The sequence below is a fragment of the Acomys minous genome (genome assembly GCF_964271855.1).
Source record: "Acomys minous genome assembly, chromosome: 9".
Lineage (NCBI taxonomy): Eukaryota > Metazoa > Chordata > Mammalia > Rodentia > Muridae > Acomys > Acomys minous.
In genome coordinates, this window is record NC_140490.1 from 108,301,599 (window position 1) to 108,313,616 (window position 12,018).

General features: G+C 37.2%; 1 protein-coding gene across 5 annotated transcripts in view; it reads left to right on the forward strand.

The window, feature by feature from the left end:
* Positions 1–12,018, forward strand: part of LIN7A (lin-7 homolog A, crumbs cell polarity complex component) — a 149,001-nt gene that overhangs the window by 51,100 nt on the left and 85,883 nt on the right. The window lies entirely within an intron of this gene.

Below are 12,018 nucleotides of genomic sequence, written 5' to 3' on the forward strand. Positions count from 1 at the left end.
TGTGCTTCAGCAGGTGACTGTAGGTGTGCACTCTGGACCACTTAACAGTTACACGAAGCCACCTGGAAATTCAAGTAGAAATAACCATAATTAATGAGATGATTCCTTAGAGGTACACTTGAGTAAATCTTTCATAGTTAAATCAGAAAGAGTAACTTCCTAGCAATTGAAGTTATGGTTACTCAAATATTAATGTCTAGTGTGATAATGGAAAAATCTCCAAATACACTGCCATACCTTTCTAGCAAATCTGCATGATGCTTCTTGGCTAACCATTGTTTTTGTTAAGGGAGGTAAAACAAGTGTGCTCATATGACAGTTTAAATTCTATAAACTGGATTGTGGTAGAATTAAGTTATTCAACTGATTAATTTAATTGCCCACAAGAAAATCTCCTTGAGATACATAGGCTATCTCATTTATTTAGTAACCTATTATCTTTCATCCATCACTCATTAGATAAAAATCCATTAACCAGAACCCAGAGCCTATAAATCTAGCATAGCTGTTATTTTATGAATCACAACTGATGGATCTTCTGTTGGTCCCCTTCTCAAGGCCATATGAACCCATTGAAAGCCAGGAAAGAGTTTGGTTTAGCACAGAGCACATGTCTCTAAGGACAGACAAAGCAGACGTCTGTCAACTTTTGTAACTCTGGGAGTTGATGATGCTGGCTTCTGAGTCATTAATAGGTACGAAAGACCTACTTAACTGAAGAGATGCACATACTCTGTAGATATAAACTGTAGCCTCTGCAATGCACTGAGAGTTTAGACTTGGTGTGCTTTGGACTTATACTGTGTTTATGCTCAGTGTCTCTTGGGTGAAGTTGTTCACTATTTGCTTTTTTGTTAATACCAAACATAGCTTTAATAAATAAGTATAGTTACATTACTAAATTTTCAGCTTGTAAGTTGATCAAAGGCTTAAAAGGAATTTCACAAGCCGTACTAGTTCTATAGATGTCTTCACCTTGGTATGAAAAGTACAAGGTACTCAGAAACCTATAGACTCCTCCCAGATAATGTCCTGTGAAGTACGTGGAGGCAGCTAAGTCCTCCAGCCTCTTTCTTCTTTTTATAATTGTGTAATCTCTTGAAACTTTGTAGGTACTTTTTCCTTTTTCAGAGACTCTATCATCTCTTCTGTGTCATAGCATTCTGATTTCCCCAAGAGTGACTCAAGGACAAGGCATATAAAATATTTATCTCTGCTCAGTAACCATATGGATCATGATCAGTTTTGAAGTCTCTGTGTTGACAAGCCTTGCACTTTCCATGAAAGAAAATGGTGACAAGGAAGCCTATGATAGAGAATGGGAGAGTTGTGATACAGACAGAAAAAAAAAAAAAGCAGAATCAGAGGGGTTGGAGTGAGATTAAAAAACAAACAAGCAAAAACCAAACCAAACCAAACAAAAACTAATTTAAGTATTAAAAAGGTCACACACATCCCAAAGAGGATAGGATTCCAGGCACACCCAATCACAAATGCAAACCCTCAAATGCAAGAACAGTCTCAGTGCATGAGTGAAAAGAAGCAGCCCAAGAACAGGCTACTTAAAGCTCCATAAGCCATATGGAAACACTGCACTTTATTCTCTATGAATCCTTCTGAGAAAGCCTTGACCTGACCTGATTTGTTGTGGAAAAGGGCTCTGTCACTACTGCATAAACACACATGCTGCCACAAAGGTACAAGCAAGAGATCAGAAACAAAGGAATGAGGATATCAAGTGAGACGGAATGGTGGCAGCAGTACAACAGCAGAAAGTTGTCAAATGCTTTGTGTAATTTCTGAGGTGGAAATGAACAGAGTATATAACATCTGAGAGATAGAATTATCAGTTCACCCTTTGTTTGGGGCTTGAAAATTGGATAGGCGTGTGTGAAAACGTTACAGTGAAGTTCATTGTTTAATATAATCAATACATGCTAACAACAAAGAATACAAAAAAGATGCTCATAAAAAAAAAGAGTATAAGCAAAATAGCTCCCTAATGCTCTACAAACTTGAACTTACAAAAGTAATTTTATGTTCGCACTGATGTAGATAGTCTTAACTTTGTTCTCAGAGTCAATGCTTATTCCACAGAGATTTTCTTCTTGCCGGCACTGGTAGCAGTGGTGTAGATTTGCCTGTTCATCTACAACTTGCAGTTATCTTTATTATTATCTCCTCATGGCATTCCATCCGTTATGGAAAGCAATGGCAAAATTGTAACTAACATACATTTAAAAAAAAAGTCTTTTAATGGTATTCTAATGGAAATCCCTTCAATGACAAATACATCAAAGAATATGAGTGTAGGCTGCCAGATAGGTGAATCAAAAGCCAATAAAGTCTGGCAGCGAACACCTAAATGTCAAATCAGCTTGGGCCAAGAACATTTTTATTCGTGGTCTCTGTGTGACTGGCATGGAATCTGAAGTATCTGGTGTTCATTTATTTAAATAATCTTTAGGATTTTTTGTTGTTAAATCATCTGAGGTTTTTCCCCCCAGAAATATCTGCTACCTAAACTTCAAACTGTATTATTGGTGATAGTTAACAGAGCAAAACCAGATTCCAGACACATCCTGGATACAGGTCACACAACTGCCAATAACATGCTCAAAGTAAGAAGGTAGGGTTAGCTTTCATTAAGAATGCCTTACATAAATGCAACAATTACTAGTGTATGATGCGCTAATTTCATATTTTGCTACAAAGTAGGATGAGACCACTGAATCGACTCTTGATATATGTACAATGCTTTCTAATAGAAGAGTTTAATGACATTTTAAGTTTCAAGAAAATCAATTCTCTGAAAATATTCAAAGTTTTCTTAACTTATTTTCTGTTATCTGTAGTACTAAAGTCTGCAAACAATGCCCAGAGATGAGTAGTGAGAGGAGAGCACACCAACCACTAATCTGCCAAGCCACACATGGCATTAAATTTAGCACACAGACAGAGCAGCTGCCTTTGTGGTTGTGTTTTATTGTTGACAGATCTTGAAAGAACCCAGTCGATGATTAAACTGCTCCCATTCTGGGAGTGTAACTTCAGAATGCATGACTAAGAAATTGGATAATATGTGATGCCACATTTCTATGATAAGATATATCTAATCAGGCAGATAAGAGAATATTTACACAAGACTTTGAATGAGAGATGTAGTAAAGATCGTAAAGCACTGGCCATTTTGTGTGTGTGTGTGTGTGTGTGTGTGTGTGTGTGTGTGTGTGTGTGTGCATGTGTTGTAACTCCAACCCATTTTAGCTCTGCATTGAATAGTTAGCTAGAATGGCCTAAAATTTCAAGTTTGAGGTGCAAATTTAATAATTGCAAAATGACTTTGTAAGAGCAACTTAATAACAAGATAATTGCCAGGATATGGGATTTCCCCTTAATATTTCCTGTCCCTCACTCCCCAATACTTCATGTTCATATGTGTATCAGATAAAGAAGTGTATGAATGACTATATTTAAAAGCCTATCCGTTCATAGTTCTGGGAGGTACAATACATGCTACTGTAGGAGAAGAGAAATCATCAATGTGCCCCCGCTACACACCCTGCAAGCTGCAACAATGATTTGTCTGCAAGCCATGCCCACTGGTACAGTAGTGGCATAAGTGTTAGGGGAGCAATGAGCCACATTTTATTAGATTTGAGGCCCACCACGAGCTGGAACTCATACCTTATATTGAATCAACTCTTGATTCAATACCTTATATTGAATCAACAGAGAACCTGAGAGAAGATAGATCACAGGACCTGGTGAGGGGAACCAGTATCATTATTCTGCTAAATGAACACAGCAATAAAACGACTTTTGATGACATATTGCTGTGCTCATAGATCAGAGCATCCCACAACCCTTGGCAGCTAAGCTTGCTCTGGCATTAGACGGCAATTAACAGAGACCCACAACTGTTTAATGCCCAGAGAGTGAGGAACTTTAGAGTGCTCTGCCCTAAACGGGATGGTTATCATACCATTCCCCTCAAGACTCATGGATCTATGCAGGAAACACGGGAGAAAGATTGTAAGAGCCAATGAAAGTAGATAATTTTAAAGAAACAGCATTTTCTAGACACACCTGGGTTGATGCACATGATAAGTCACAGAAACTGTGACAGCACACACAAGGCTGGCACAACTCAACCCAAAGAAAATCCCGGTATTGAAAAGGGGCACAAAGTGCTATTTCTAGACAAGAAGCCATTCACAACTAACAGCTGCTGGAAGATGAAAAGAATCTGTTTTCTTCACTGGAGTGACACTGGGTTTATCAATCGCCCTCTGGGATAGCCCCCCATGATTAGCAGTAGATGGCAGGCACAAATTGAACTCCAAGATTTTTAGTGGCCTTTTCTTTTGTTTTTGATTTTGTTCTAAGAGAAAGAATATGAGATTTGAAGTAGGCAATCTAGGAGGAACTGGGAGACAGGAAAGAAGATGATAAAATATACTGTGTTAAATTCTCAAACAAAATATAATAATAAACTAAGCAATTAACACGCACATACACGAGAGAGAGCGAGAGAGAGAGAGAGAGAGAGAGAGAGAGAGAGAGAGAGAGAAGAGAGAGAGAACATTCAATTTCAGCAACTGAATACAAATTATTTTCATAGCCAAAGTAATCAAAAAACTTAAATAATAATTTGGTTTCCATGGCCATCATCCAGGTTGTAAGGCATTTGTGCTTTTTATTCCTCAGGAGCATGTGTAATAAACTGCCAAGGCTGAATCCCAGGGAGGATGGCCTCCAGCATTTATTACTCTAATATGCATGTCTGAACCAAAAGTATAGAACAAAATTATATAGTCAGCCAGATTATTTTCCTTAGCCAATCACCGTATATTATGTGTTCAAATGTCTTAGTCTTTAAAGTTGAACAAAAATATTCTCATCGACCGCTTATCACAGCCTACATCTGGATTTGTCCATCCTCATTAAATGTAGATGTGGTTGTCCAAACTGCTTTGTCCCGTGGCGTGTGGATGGAAACATTATTATGCTCTGCTCTCCACTGGAAGCAATTGGGTTAGTGAATGGCTCACCATTTTACTCTCCTTTTCCTAGGGAGTTTGTGATATATTACCACCACCACCAGCCCCAAGATTTCAGAGTGAGAAACAGATGTCCTAGTCAACCTTAATGAACACATAGACAAAGCAAGAAATTAATACTTATTACTCCCAGTCCTCAATACCTTAGGATTATTGTTCCATCGCATAACCAAGGCTATCCTGACTGACCAAATACCACAGTCAAACAAAATTTATTTTGGTAAAAGTTTACAGGCAGTATCTTTAATTGGTACAATGCACGCATCCTCCCACTCTTTTTATTAAAAGAAGGCTGGGTGGTTGCTTATTTTTACATTCATAACATTCACGAGGTTTTAGTTGGATCCCCATATCAAATACAATACAATAAATAGATAAACATAAATAAATAAGTATGTGTGTGTGAAATTAATAGTCAGTGTAGGTCCCTACGGCAACTGTGTACTTTATAACTATTATTAAGAGATGTGAGTCATAGGTTTTATTTGCTCCTATAATGTTTCTCTGTTCCTTTCTTTTGTTCCTGGGAATAGAATTTAGTAGCTGTCAATTATCAATCTATTCCCCATGTAAATTTTATACTGTATTCTTAAAGGTATAAACAAGATAAAAGAAAAGACTGTGAGGTTTTTCAGGCTAATATTTAGTAAGACATGTTTTTTTTTTCTCCAGAGTTACAGTGTTCCCCAATGTGTGTTGGGCTGAGCACATTTGAGAAAATTCCTATGACGCATCTGTTGAGGGTGTTCCGTGCAGCGCAGTCTGCTATGGGAGCCAAAATGTAGACAACAGCTTCATGAAGAGCTAATGATTCTTTAGAAGATAGAGAACCTGGATTTCCTAGAGAAACATGTACTTGGGTCAGTAGTGATAATAGAGAGAACAAAGATTAAAAGAGGAAGAAACTGGGAAGAAGAAAGAATGGAAGAGAATTGGGAATAGGAACAGATGAGAGATAGGGAGGAAAGGAATAAAAGAAGGCACAGGCAGGTAAGCAGTATTGTGGATTAATATAGTGAATAGAAAATGCACAAAGATGATTGACAGTCCATCCAGGCAAACCTATGTCCGCTCCCTTGCTAGGTTACTTAATTATATAATCTTTAAATGTCTTAAACTCTGTGATCTTGATTGTATCTTCTATTTTTAAAAAATGAGATAAGACAAAGATAACTTCATGGGAAGAGTAAGTAAAATGAAATAAAGTATTAAATATTTTGGCACATATAATGCCTAGCTAAGAGCAAACACTTAGCAAATGGCAAAAATTTGGAGGAAAGATTTTCCGGGTCTTGTGATAATAATTAAAATATCTGATATGTTTTAATAGAAACATTAGTTAGGATAAAGAAAAGGGTATCTCTGCATTTTTTTCAATCAAGGAAAAAAATGGTGATGCTCTTAAGGGGGCCCAAATATTAAGAGAGATGTTGATGCACAGTATTGCTTTTAGATTAACTCACTCAACATAGTAAGAGACCCGGATAACTTGCCCCAGCAATGACAAGGCAAGTTGAGTGGTGTTGGCATGAGGAGGGAAATCATGTACCACTTAAAACTTGTTAGCCAATTTGATTGAATAAGGGGAGAGACAAAAAGTCATACCACAGCACCGGATGAAAAATTAAGAACGTAGGACACCAAAGCATATGTGAGAACATCCACCTATGGGCTCACTAGAAGTGAAAGTGTCTTTAGCAGCAATGACAAAGGTAAGAGGATGTGTTTCAAGCCACTTTAGGACAGAGAGGTTTTCATTTTTATCTGTATGATATGATTTGATGCCTGATATATGTATTCTTTGCATACTGATCAAATCAGTTTGGTGAGCATCACCCGCCGCCTTCATCATGTCTGGGACTACTGCAAAGCTTCTCTCTAGTCATTTTGAAATATAAGGTAACCGCGATTTCCCTAACGTGCAGCAGAACACAGAACTTCTGTGAAAGCCCTCTCCCTGCACTCTGCTTTCCTCTTCCAGATGTTGTTTTTCTTCTTTCCCTCTAATGAGCTGCTGTTAGAGCTCACATCTCAGTGAGATTATGCAGCGTTTGTTGTCCTACTTAGCATTCTACTTTCACTAACAAAACACCTGAAACAAGCAACTCAAGAGAAGAGAGAGGTTTGGGCTCAGGGTTTAACAAGGCATGTGGTCCAAGCACAGCGGGTGAGGAGGGAGCTAATCACTCTGTATTCTCTATCAGGACACAGAGAGATGAAAGCTGGCACATCTCTGGTGGTCTTGCTTGGTTTTATTTCCAGTTTTTATTCAATTAACAGTATAGTTCCTCCCACCTTCAGGATGGATGTTCTTTTCTTCCTCATATATTCCCAGATGTGTGTCTGCTAGTTAATTTAAAATCCATCCAAATCCACCACCAAAGTTAACCATTGCATCTGTTCTTCTGTGCTTAGCTTCCTTCAGTTAACATAATGTCCTGAAAGTTCAACCATTCTGTCTCAAATAATAGGATTGCATCCACTTTTTTTATGATTGGATACTATTCTATTGTGTATGTGCACCACATCATCTTTATGTGTTCATCTTCTGTTAGAGATTTAGGTTTATTTTAGTACTGTAAAGACCTCTATATGTGTTTATTTATTTGCGTGGAGGGTCAACCTGGTACTAATGTGGAAGACAGAGGACAAATGGCAGGAGTTGGTTCCTTCCTTCCACCATGTGGGTTCCAGGAATTGAATTTGGATTACCAGGCTTGGTAGCAAGTGTCTTTACCCACTGACGTGTCTTGCAGCCTTTGTTTTAATTCTTGGTTCTCGTGAACTGTCCTTCAATAAACACAGAAGCGCAGATAGCTCCTGCACATTCCACTTCAATTTCCTTAGGGTATATTCCCAGACTGGGAATGCTGAATCATACATGGGTTCTATTTTTAATTTTCTGAAGAATTTTCATGACATTTTTCAAAATAGTTTTAGAAATGAGCATTTCTATCAACAGTGTTTATGTGTCCCCTTCTCTCTCCATCCTGAATAAATTTGGTTATCTTTTCTCTACTACTGTGAGGTGGTCCCTAATCGTTGTTTTATTTGTATTTTCTGGATGATGATGGGCTTTTGTGTGGTTTAAGAATTGTGTATTAAGCTCTTTCATCCATTTTGTTTTACATTAAATTACAAAAAAAAATTGCTAAGTTCCTTAAAGATTCTAAACATTAAGCCCTCATTAGAGGAAGAGTTTGTTCATGTGTTATTGTGCCATATGTAGGTTTCTGTAACAGGAAATCCTAAACTTAAGATCATGTATAAACATAGTAAATTAAGAGCTAACACAGAGATGCATATGTATATATATATATATATATATATATATATATATATATATATATATATATGACACTTTTTATTTAAGTTTTGTTTCCTTCCCTTATTGTGCAAAAGCTACCCTTGTACATAGTGACATGTGCCGGGGTTGTTTTTTGTTTGGTTGTTTGTTTGGTTTGGTTTGGTTGCTTTAGTAAGTTTTTTTTTTAATGCTTTTCTTTATGCATGGGCAGAGTAGCAAGAGTTCTTCACACACAGCTACCATCCTTGTAGTGTGAGGACATGCAGGACACCACCACACTCAACAGAGCTAAAGGAAGTGGTTATGCAAGACTCGTTCTCGTCACATTAAACTAAAATTGGAAAATGTCAAAGAAAAGAAAGTTGATGGCCCTCACATTTCCTTTGATTTTATTTGCATTGCTAAATGGAACGAGACACAAAAGCCAGACTGTTCTGTGCTAAGGTTCCTACCAGTGAGCGTACATAATCAGGAAAGCTAATGCTGAGCCTCTGGAAACATCATCACACAGCGTAGATTACTGTTTCACTATAGAAAAGCTTCAAACTTTACAAGGAAGTACATTGCTATACTGATATTTGCCCCACCATGAAAGTCTTGACACTTTTACCTAAAACAAAACAAAACAACAAAAAAGTAACTAGAAAGAACTTTATCAACTTAAGTGATCTAGAAATGCTTAAACTAGTGGGTAGTTCAAAAAGAGGAAAACTCAAGTAAAGCTTCTATTCATTTGATATAACCTCCTCATGAACTCTGACATTTTGGTAATATTTCGAAGCCAATTGTAGTGAAAATAGCAGCTGTGTCATTCCCATTTTGTGTGCAACTGGGCAAAAACTGTCATTGTTTCTGAGTTTTATGTACCATGTGAAGGCTAATGACCCATGGTGCATATGAGTGATGCTTCCGGATACCTTTAAAGGCCAAGTTCTTCCAACAATGAACTGTATTTTTAATGAAGCAAAAGTCCTAATGGAAGAAAACTCTTGGCAGAGCCTATACATGTGCAGTACATATGCAGTGTCTCCATCCAAAGCCTAGCTCACTTAGTGTGGAGAAGCCAGAGGCACTTACTGTTTATGCCATCAGTTTGCATTAGTGTCAAAGCCTTGCATCTCCCTAACAGATGTCTTGCCTAAGTCCTTGAAAATGTCCTAAGTAATTTCATAGTGATATTGTTGGAACTATATTCTCAAAAGGCTTTTTTTTTTTTTTTTTTAGAATTTAACTAAGGGAATTGTTTCAGCTACCTGAAGTTTTATGGCTTTTCCAGAGGAAAAGTGTTCAAGTATCTGGCTGAACCAGGGTCAGAAGTTTCAATATTTTTTTGATTGGAAGGAGAAGAATCCTAAAACAATTTGACCAGAGAATTTTATTTTATTTCAGTGACAGGACTTTGTTGTAAACGTTAGGCTTAAAGTTGAGGTCTAGCAATTCCATATTCTTGCAATTATAGTTTTTCCTTTGGTCGGAGACTCTGAATGCCTGCTGTTTTAGAGGGGAAAGTCTGAGTTGAAGACAGAAGAGCCTTCCCTGATACAGAGAGGTCAGGGAAGTTAAAAGTAAGCTACCTCCTGCCAGTCATCCTCAGAAAGCTCTACCAACACCAAGAAAGAGAACAGAACTCTTGAAAAGGTCACTTCTCTTTAGAACACTCAAATTTGAAAGAAGGATTTAAAATGCCTCTCCTTGCTAACAAAGGCTGCTGATGACAACTTTTCAAGTTGATTTTATTTCCCTTGAAAACACAACTCGAATTCAACTGAAGTTTCTTAGAGAAAACGCACATGTCCCAATGAGAGTCATTCGACGTGTAGTGGGTATTTGATCCTCTTTGCTATTAAAAGTCACATACGCTGCCACTTGGAGCACTCACTAATATTGAAATGGGCACAGAAGTGTTATAATACTAGGAATAACACCAACATTTTCACGTAAAAAATTCTCTGAATTTTAACTATTCATTGAAATTTATACACAAAATAAAGCTTTTTAACCATGTGATTTGTAGACTTGTCCTCACTGATGTCCAGGAAGTAGCCTTTTTTTTTTTACTTAATCTTTTGCAGTAGATGAAATAAAATCAAGGATAAATGCAAGGGGCTGGTGATGAATAAACACTTAAATAGATTTTAGTCCACTTTTTCTGGTGATGGAACAAAGAAAAAGAAAAACGAAAAGAAAGGAAATCTGGGGCTGTGTAGTTTTTAAAGAACAAACACTAGAGATCGAGGTGGCAGCATCTAGATCTATTGGGTCTTCTTGCCTCACACCCACAGGCAAAAGAACAAGGTAAGAATCTAGCTTAGCTGCAGGAACCTATTTTATAAGGACTTATTCCCACAAATAAATCAATAGCTTTCACGGCTTACTTATATGACAAGTCTTATTCCCCAAGCCTATCGCATTGAAAACACCTGAATTCTGGCAATGACACATTCAAACTATAGCGACACACAACAGTGGATTTTTAAAAAAAGATTTATTTATTCATTATTATATATAAAATGCTCTGCCTGCATGTATGCCTACACACCAGAAGAGGGCATCAGATCACGTTATAAATGGTTATGACCCATCATGTGGTTGCTGGGAGTTGAACTCAGGACCTCTGGAGGAGCAGTCAGTGCTCCTCCAGGCCCACAATAGTGGATTTTATTTAAGGATTTCATTAGATTCTCAAAAACATCCAATACATACCTTTCTATTATTCATCCTCAAAATAAAGACTGTTCCCCAATAAGAGATTATGAGACCAACATGAAAATACTGTTCTACTAATCATTTCTCTAAAGTCTCACCAGTTCAGTCTATTGGTAGTTACACAGCCTTTATTTTCTTTATATGGATCATGTATCAATTACATGAAAAGAAGGCATCATATGTGGATGGTAGAAATATGTGAATTTTATGTATGTGAGCGCAATAGAGAGTGCAGGCACAGTGGAATATTTAAATCTACGTGAGACATTTAAATGTGCACCAATTGAAAGCAAAGACATTTGAATATTCACCAGTAAAATGGTATCTCATCGCAGTTAGAATTTGTATTTATTTGATCATTAAATTGCTGAACATCCTTCCTTATAATTACTGGCCATATGTGCTTCCTTTTCTGTTTTTGCATAAATGCTATGCATATCAAAATAATAATTATAATAACAACAACAAAGAATAGATGTATTCACTTCAGTTGCTTTTGAGGAGGTGGTTCATAATTTCACCTGGGAAACTGCAGCACAAGAATGATGTCCTCACTCATTAGAAAAATAAATCTAAAAGTACAGTTGTAGTTCTGTTTCTGCAGCTTTATCTGAGTAGACAGACTTTTTAAAAATAATGTATAAAGTGCTTTCAACACATCACTTTCTGGAAGCAAGAAGAGGGTCTGTGTGGCAGGAACTTTCTCACACTGCAATTGCTCTAATGGGTCATTGATCTTAAAGTTATCTATCTAAACAGGCCCTCACAGTAGTGTGCAACACCACTGGAAGCTGTTAACATCACTGTTGGGTAAATACTGAGCCCAAACTTTTATTTGCTATTACAAATGATAAACTAAACAGGACCATATTTCAAGAAGCTTGTAATTACATGTACTTACACAGTAGTTCAAAATAATAGACTCCTTGGAGAAGCTGTATT